Source organism: Malus sylvestris, chromosome 5 (assembly GCF_916048215.2).
Source record: "Malus sylvestris chromosome 5, drMalSylv7.2, whole genome shotgun sequence".
Classification (NCBI taxonomy): domain Eukaryota; kingdom Viridiplantae; phylum Streptophyta; class Magnoliopsida; order Rosales; family Rosaceae; genus Malus; species Malus sylvestris.
The window spans coordinates 12,181,004-12,190,436 of record NC_062264.1 but is presented as its reverse complement, the minus strand read 5'-3'; positions in this window follow the sequence as shown (position 1 = coordinate 12,190,436).

Below are 9,433 nucleotides of genomic sequence, written 5' to 3'. Positions count from 1 at the left end.
AATTCATCAACCAAAACCATAAAATATCGAAATAGTCCACAAGGTGGTTGAATAGGCCCACAAATTAAAACAAGCATTGCAAGGGTTATCATTTGATATAGCAATATATTTGTTCAATTATGGATGCCCATTAGAGTTGGTAATGATCCTACACATCATGATGGATCCTAGATGACCCAGACGATCATGCCAAAGCATGTAAATTTTTGGATCAATGAACTTCTGGTTCATGACAATATGTGCTTAAATTGACTTTCGTATGTATAATACAATCCACTCGATAAACCATGCAACTTCTCCAATATACACTTCTGGGTATCATTGGAGGTCATTGTATAGATATTCCACATTTGTTTCATATATGTTATCCATTTAAACGTATATCTTTAAAACTCAACAAATTTCTTGTATTAAGTAGCATTCAATACATTTTTGTATGGACAATATTGTTCCAATATTCGGCAACATGACCTAGGTCCTAAGCCTTACATCTGATTGGTCTAATATTGTTGTTAACTTTACTTTGGTAAGCATCAAACTTGAGAAATATTTTTTATCTTGAAGTACTATATGCGTGGTTGTGTTGTCTGCAAGAAAAATATCTCCGCCATTGTTCTTGTTTTAAGAATAACCATAATTTTTATCCATGCTTTATGAGTAAGACAATCAGAACTAAAAAATATTTATTCATAATAAAATGAGTGTTATTCATACGAGTTTAACCCTTGTGGTGGTATACATTTTTAAAGCTCGGGTTTGAATCATGCCTTGGACCTTGGTCGTAAAGTTAACACCATGGTTCTTTCCCTTCCCATTCCATTAGCCTCACTTATGGCCATGTACTCGTCTATAATTATTGCCACGAGAAGAGGTGGTGTTTTCTTCAAGGGAAGCAGCATTCACTTCTTGGAATTACACCTATCCAGTTGGTCAGGACTGATAACTTTTCATTAGGAGCTCATTATTTTGCTCACCCACTAGGAGTACAGATATCAACTGGTTGTACTCAGTAAAACTTTGCTATCTATATTGTTGCTGCATGAGCACATTGGAGGGGTGAAAAATGCTGAAAGTCTTTATCTTCCGATTAGTGGTAGTTGTGGAGCCAAACATAATCAAGAAAATTATGGAGGCAACACGTGGACTTTTAGGTAAAAGGACAAAATTATCCTCGAGTTACACTGGGATTCCCACGCCCATGCAGCAGACAATAACGGCTCAATCAAGGAAGAGTCAAAGGTGATCAAAATGATATTTATTCAAATCACTCTCATCACTCCTCATCAAATCCTTATTCAAAAGGTAACTCCCAATTTTCCTATTCAATTTAGGTTTAATTGCCAAGTTAATTCCAAGATATTATTTCACATATATGATCGGCCCCTATTTGCAACATATTATTTCACAACAAAACATTATATTTACCACGACAATTTTATTATGAGTTTTAAGGGTTCATGGTAGAAAGGAATCAATTATCACGATCAAAGTCAGCCCGTGGTAGATATGATTAATTCACCTTGGTCATATTAGTGCCCGTTGTTGAAATTAAAAATCACCATGTGTAATGCTTGTGGTGATTAACTAAAACCACCACATTGCATTTCTAACTTTCACTACGTATCTTGACCATGGTTCATATTTTTAATGTTTTTTTAATTTTGTTTTTTGTTAGCACCTTGATAATATTAGGGGATATCTACAACCAACTGAAAATAGAAGACAAGAGTTAGCAAGGGTATTACTGTAAACAAATATAAAACAGTGACTATCAAAATCAGAATAAAAATTGAAAGTGAATAACCCACTGTAGAGGAAAAAAACCAGCCGTACTCCACATTCTGTAGGTAACTGTAAAACTACCAGCCACCCTCATCTTACACAATTGAAAAATTAGTGCGTGGTTTTTCATTTGACGCCATGGATACAAGTGAATCACAACAAAATCTAAAGGGATGGTGAAGACGAGGCAGGGTCCTGCATGGGTCTTCGTGTCACCATTTTCAGAGGTATATTACTCTCTTTCTTTTCTCCCTCTCACACTTACAGTTTCTGATATAATTTCCTTTTATTAAAATTGGTGCCTTTTTCACCTTTCATTGAATACTTTATGATGAAGTTTCATTGGTCATTTCTTAATTGCTTCAATTAAACTGGTATTAGTTATTTTGTGCTTGCAAGGTTTGTGCTAGGGGAGGCTGGCCGAGGCGAAGGAGGTTGGGGTTGTATCGTGCGACTGTGAGGGGATGGAGAGGTCAGGCATGAGACAAGGGTTGTACAATGTGAAAAAGGCACATGAGAGAGAGAGAGAGAGAGTTTAGGAGAAATTAATCTATAAAAGAGTTTATGACTAGAACATTTGAAAGGACCTTGAATATCTATACTTTTGGCTCAACATTCTATTTTGTTCCAACTTCTTTCTCGCCTAATGAGTAGCCTATTTGATTGTATTAACTCTTACTTTGACATTTTTAATTTCCCATTGCTGATAATTTATAAAACAAGGTTTATCTTCCTAACATTGTCTCTATGTCCTTTGTTTGAAGGTGTTCAAAGAAATATGAAGTCTTCAAAGTGACAATGTCCTTGTTTGTTGGAGGTCTCTGGATAGTTCGGTATTTCTTTGTACATTTCATCATTTTTTTTGTTAGCTTTAGTTTAGCGTACAACTATAATATTTGAATCTATGATTTTTTTTATTGTTATATTGTAGTAAATGTGTAATTTTGTTTATAAATATTATATAATACATTTATTAAACAATAATTTTTTTTATTTTTGGAATTTTTTTTTATAACGGGCATTAGCCGTGACCAATTTGTAATCCACAACGGTTATAGTGCACGTGGTGTTAGATCTTAATCCACAATGGGCATAATCCGTGGTTATATTACAATTGACAATGGGCATGACCCGTGGTAGAATCTGTGACTTTCTATCACATCCAGATTACTAACAGGTACAATGTCCGTGGTAGATTGCAATCTACCACGGACATCGACCGTGATAGAAGAGCTTTTTTCTACTAGTGATTGCCTTATAAAAACCATTCTCTACCAAAAAATTCCCGAACACATTCTCTTTCAAATTCTAACTTTGGCATAGGAGATTCTTCGGCCAAAGCCCCCTTCCCCATTCATCTTGGGTGAGTGAGGCTTTTGGCCTTAATCTTAGGTGTTATAATTTTGTAGGTACATTTTTGTCAAAGGAGAAGGCGGCGGAAATTTGCATCCACAAATTGGTGCTTTCATTGAGAGTTTGATTCACATGCTTGAAGAAGACTCTCACATTCAAAGTTTCTCATTGTTGTTCATTTGTACATTTTTCATACGTTCTTATTCCTAGAATTTTTTATACAATTCTTTGAATAAATGTAAAAGAAAAGTATAATGACTAGAAATTCGGAAACCACGATGAACAGAACTTCCTACATTCAAGGATTTGGACCAAGTGGTAGAGATCGTGGCATATTCCGGCCACGATGATCCAAGAGGCTCAATGCAATGATGAGTAGAGCGGCACCACCCACGGTAAGCAGGTCACCTCGCAACAGTAGGCACAGGCCTGTGCCATAAAACAACCAGCCCAGGGCAAGGTAGCCCATATTTAACAAGCTCAAACAGATGCAGCAATTGGAGTAGCCCATCACTCGCGAGCCAAAAGCCAGTGCAAACCCAATGTGCTCTAAAGCCTAGCCCAAGATTTGCAGGCCCAAGCCTGGCCGAAAGGGGCCTAGCGCCCATACGCTCCAGCAGCCTAGCCTACGCTCACAATCCGACCAGTGCCAGTGACCAGACCTACTCCCGCGGTCCAATCGGAGGTTCGACCTACTCCTTTGGCCCTTCTAGGAGCCAAACCAGTATAAGACCAGTTTAACCGTCCTGATTTCAAATTTCTGAATCGACAATTGAATGTGGGGTATTTTAACCCTATTTCTCCGTAGATTTGACATTTCTCAACTCAAATCTCACAATGGGAGTCCATTACACCTCTACTACTAAAAAAGACCTATACCGTCCAAGATCTTCCAACCCAAATGGTGAACAACACTTGTTTCGACAAGTCATTGAGCTGACAAGTGCCCTCACGCAACAAACAACCTTGATGAATTAGCTCTTGTAGCGTACCGAGATGCGGCGTGTCCTAGACGAGATGTCTCGAAGTAGGACAAAGGCAGATGATGAACCTCTCTAATAGCATCCTAGCAAGCAACCACTCGACTATTCATGAACCAAGCGTTCTGGTAGTGTACTCTCACAACTGGGTCGCCAAGATAGCGTATACTCTCGTCTTAGCGAGCGGATGAGCTTAGACTCTCGATTAGGCCCACGGACAAGCATACATTTACGGTTGGGGCCACACTCCGATAATCAACATGAGTAACCTTCCAGGTAAAGTGTTCATTTACAGCTAGGCTAACAAAAAGTATATTCCACCTTACTTCAGAGTAGGCAGCACGACGGTTCGATAAAAGCAATCACTTAATCCAGCTCAAGTTCAACTAACTGCCTATAAGGAATTCGCTCACCTACTAAGAACGTACCACATACACCGCAGCAATGGCATAAACGAGTTGAACACATGGAAAAACAGCCTAGACCAGTAGATCACAATTGGGGGCAGCCGAAAGCTCTGTTACCCTATCAAAGGCAAATTCAGAAAGAGGTAGAGAGGCTTTTGATCCAATGATTGCGTAATTTCCAACGCAACAAGGTCATTAACGAGGCATTACAATGGGACATGACCAACATAAGCAGGTCATCTTTCACGAATGAGATCAAGCAGGCAAAGCCTCCACACAAATTCAGCATGCCACATTTCGCATCCTTCAAATGAGATGGACACCCGGAGAGGCACCTAAAGCAATATTGAAGTTTAATGATCCTCTATCAAAACAATGATGCTCTTATGTCCAAAATACTTACCATCACTTAACAAGGAGAGGCGCAAGATTGGTTCCACAATCAATTCTGAGTTTTGACGAACTTTCTTTGGTTTTTCACCAAAGAATATTCATCATATCGCTTGATCAAGAAGAAGTTAAAACACCTGAGCAAACTAAGAAGAACCCAAAGGAGTCGCTCCATGATTATGTGAAGAGGTCCAAAGCAGACAAAACACCTGAGCAAACTAAAAAAGAATCGACATTAGCTCAAAAGAAGAAGGACTAAAAGTAGTATAACAACAAAAACAGGTAGAAGGCCAAACCTAGGGATTGATCGTCGACTAAGGAAGACTCGACACCCAAGAACTATTCTAAGTTCTCGATCCCAATCCACCAAATCTTTCGCGACATCAAGAGTGAACCTTGGTTCAAGTTGCTAAAGCAATCAAAGGGAGATACCTCCAAGTTGGATCGTACTAAGTACCGCACATTCCATTGCGGTCCCCGATCACACAACTGACGACTCAAATAAGAGGAAGATGCCTATTAGGTCCAGGTTGATGTCTATTAGGTCCAGGTAGTCAACACCCAACCTGGACCCATCATTAGCTTCACCGAACAAGATGCCGAAGCCGTCAATTTCTCACACGACGACACACTAGTGATATCTGTCTAACTAGTGCAATTCATAGTCGACATAATGATGGTGGACAACGACAGTGCAATCAACCTATTCCAACTCTCAGTCATTCAGCAGATGGGCCTAGAAAACACGATCATACATCGAGCAGATGTACACACCAGATTCAACGGTCACACCTCGACTGCCACCAACAAAATAACACTCGACGTGAGAACACCCAGTGGTCTCAAAGCAGACGTTCACAACAGTTAGCAACCCATCTCCCTATAACAGGATTCTAGGTCGGCATTGGCTAGTGAAATTGAGTGTGGTAACTGCTATCGAGTATCAGAAAATCTGATTCTGCATCTCGAGAGGAAGAGTCAAATAGATTAAGTAAAACTAGGCCACATCTCGATGATACACTGTGCAAGTACTGAAAGAGTAAAAAAAGAATTCATTTACCCCTGTAGAGGCTACTGAAGTGTAGAAAGACAACTTTACCTTAACCGAAAACGAGTCAAGAAACATTGAGTACATATTTCTTGACCCAAAGCAGCGGTCATACCACATCAACAACTTGGCGGAGGCAACGAAGCCTAACTTCACCGATGCACATTCAAGGAAAATTTGAGCGATCTTGAATATGAAGTCCTTCATTGCTCTTAAGGAGATTCAAGGTCTAACTAGATGAGTAGCCGTACTTCACCGTTCACCCCTGCAATCTACCGATCAACTTTAGACTTTTTTTTTACTCAATCGAAAAAAGTAACAAAACCAGAAGTAGCGGATGATCTATTTACATGCTTGACAGTATCTGAAGCAGCAATAAGTTTTATCCTTATACGAGAAGAGTTGGGGGCCCGACTACCTGTATTCAACAATTCAAAATCTCTCCTCGATGCGGAAACCAGCTACTAGAAATTCAAAAGCTAACTTTGGCAACAATTGTTGCAACCCGAAAGCTTAAGCTATACCTTCAGGCGTATGCAATCATCCTCATGACATACTATTCCTCCCACTCCAGACGCGCAATGATAAAGGCGCAGACATTGGTAGATGCAAAGTTTTTTTATGAATGTAACAACTCAGTCCAAAAGTTGCGCCAAGGGCAGGCGAACACTAAAGGGACACATTCGGAAGCAATTTTTGTCCTCGTCGGCCCAAAAGATTCTACATAGGAGTAACATGTACTGAGACTTGAGCACCACCTCTTGCTGCACGTCACACGGCCCCAGTCGATCTTTGCTCTGTAATTCAGCTTTAAAGTGGCCTAATACCGGCAGTTGAGCATCTCCTGTTGTGTGTAACATGCAACTTCGCGTCTCCCTACCGCGCCTATCATGCATCACGACTCCCGACCATGAAAAGTTTTACTATGTGGCTCATCGCTACGCCGACTCAAGCTCTATAGCTTCTCGTCGCGTCAATTATATCTGTAACTCAAGCTCTATAGCTTCTCATCGCTACGCCGACTCAAGCTCTATAGTGTAAGTATTCAACGACAGAGCTGAATACAAGGCTTGACCAATAGGCCTTCGAATGACAAAAGACTTGGCGGTGAAAAAGCTTGCAATTCATTCCGATTCCCAGCTAATCACCATCCATACTACTAGGGAGTACATGGAAAAACATTTGATGATGGTGTAATACTTAGAGAAAGTACGAAAGCAACTTGAGTGATTTCAAACTTACACTATCACTCAAGTTCTGCGGGCAGACAATGCCTACACGGAAACGCTAGCTGGCCTAGGCTTCGCCTTCGACCATCAATTCAAATGCTCTATTCCAGTGGAATATCTAGACAAACCAAGCATAGAGGCAGAGCCAGCAACCAAGGTGTCACAAGTTAGTACAACTTTAAACTGGCAAGATTCCATTACAGACTACCTGGTCAAAGGCACACTCTTTATGGAAAGATTGAAGTCTGGAAAGCTCCAAACAAAGGTAGCACGTACCCACATGTGGAATGGCATTCTCGTTCAAAGATCCTACATTAGACTACATCTCCACTGCTTAGCGCATCCCAACGACGTAAAGATTCTAAGTTCAATCCATGAAGGCGTTTGTGGAAATCATTCCGGAGGCCAATTCGTAGCACATAAGGCTCTTAACGCAAGCTACTGCTGGCGTACTATGCATCAAGACTCTAAGGAGTTAGTACAAAAGTGCGACCATTGCTAACATCACAAGCAAGTACCAGCACTACCTGCCAGCAAACTACACCCGTAAACGAGTCCTTGGTCATTCATGTAATGGGCAATTGACTTAGTAGGGCTAATGCCCCTGCTACAGGGGCAGAGGCATGATCGTGGCAACTGACTACTTCACCAAAAGGGTGGACGCAGAGCCTATGACAACCACAACTTCGACGGACATAGAGGCTTCATATGGAGGAACATCATTTGCTGATTTGGCATCCTTCAATCCATCGTGATAGACAATGGCTGGCAATTCGTAGGCAAAGATTTGGCGAAGTTTTTCCAGAAATATGGCATTAAGTAGCATATGTCCACACCGAGGTATCCCCAAGGCAATGGGCATGCTGAAGCATCAAATAAGACGATTCTCGACTACCTCATGAAATCCCTCTCCGACAAGAAAGTAAAATGGCCAGACAAACTTCCTGGATATCTATGGGTGTATTGCATAACCAAACAAGGAGCAACCAGTGAGACTCTTTTCTCTATGGCATTTGGTTCAAAAACAATCATTCCTCCTAATGTCATTGAGCCAAGTATCAGTACTTTACTACCAAGCATCGAGTAGAACATAAAATAGATGACCACAAACTTAGATTTAGCTGAGGAGAAACACAAGAAGGTCATCACCTTCACCGAAGTCTACCAGTAGCAACTTTTCTCCAACTACAACAAAAGGGCCAAGATCCAGCAGTTCCAACCTGGAGATCTAGTCCTAAGAAAAGCCTTCATCACTGACCGTAGAGAAGGCTCCAAAAAGATATATCCCATTTGGGAAGGTCCATACAAGATCAGTAGAGTAGGTGGTAAGGGTAGTTACACCCTCACTACCTTGAATGACAAAAAGATAGAAAAGTAGTGGAACACATACAATTTGTGGAAGTACCATATGTGACCTCTCGCTACATCAAAGCACGAAAACTCAAGCAACTCGATGGGCACCACCTCGCAAGCCAATAATGATCCAGTTGTTATGCAATTCCTATCTTACTGCTAAGTTTTCGTTCATTTCACTCGTTTTTCAATGCAGAATTCAGAAGTAATTTACAAATTGGCTCGGCTGCATACTTTCAGCAATTGATCATTCATGTACTTCAAAAGAAGACTGTGCACTTCCTAGGGACTTATCACAAAAATTGCACCCCCACGGGGACCAACCATGCTCTCTAGTGTGAGAGAGTAAATCAATTTCCCGACATTCACATGGATTTGCTCTCCAATATGAGAGGATAAACTTTACACTCCAAATATCAGAACGTGGATGAGTCGGGCTACCCTAGTGTAACTAGGTGTATGATGGCTTGTACTAAAATTCCTAGGAGTAGCCACAATGGTATTTTTCAATGCTTAGCTAACTAAACGATTTTGGATCTCTTGGCACATTATGTAGTACGTCATATGGATGGCTGCCCTAGAACCCTAAAGTTGTTATTTAGTGCACTAAGGTAACCTACGGTTTTCGGAAGACTGCCTACGACTTTGTGAAAGGTTAAATAGTTAGTGTGCATATACGAAGTTCTATCCACTGTCGACATGCTATGCAGTTTATAAGCTTTACCTCTGCCAAGCGAGAAAGGATCATTTAGATCTGCACTAATTCCTAAAATGATGTGATACTTGCTACGCAACCCACATAATTGGTTACATAAAGAGTAAGAAGTTCTCTTGGACCTTTGCTTACAAAATTCTATACAACCGCGTATTTTTTTTACCAAAGGTTAGCGA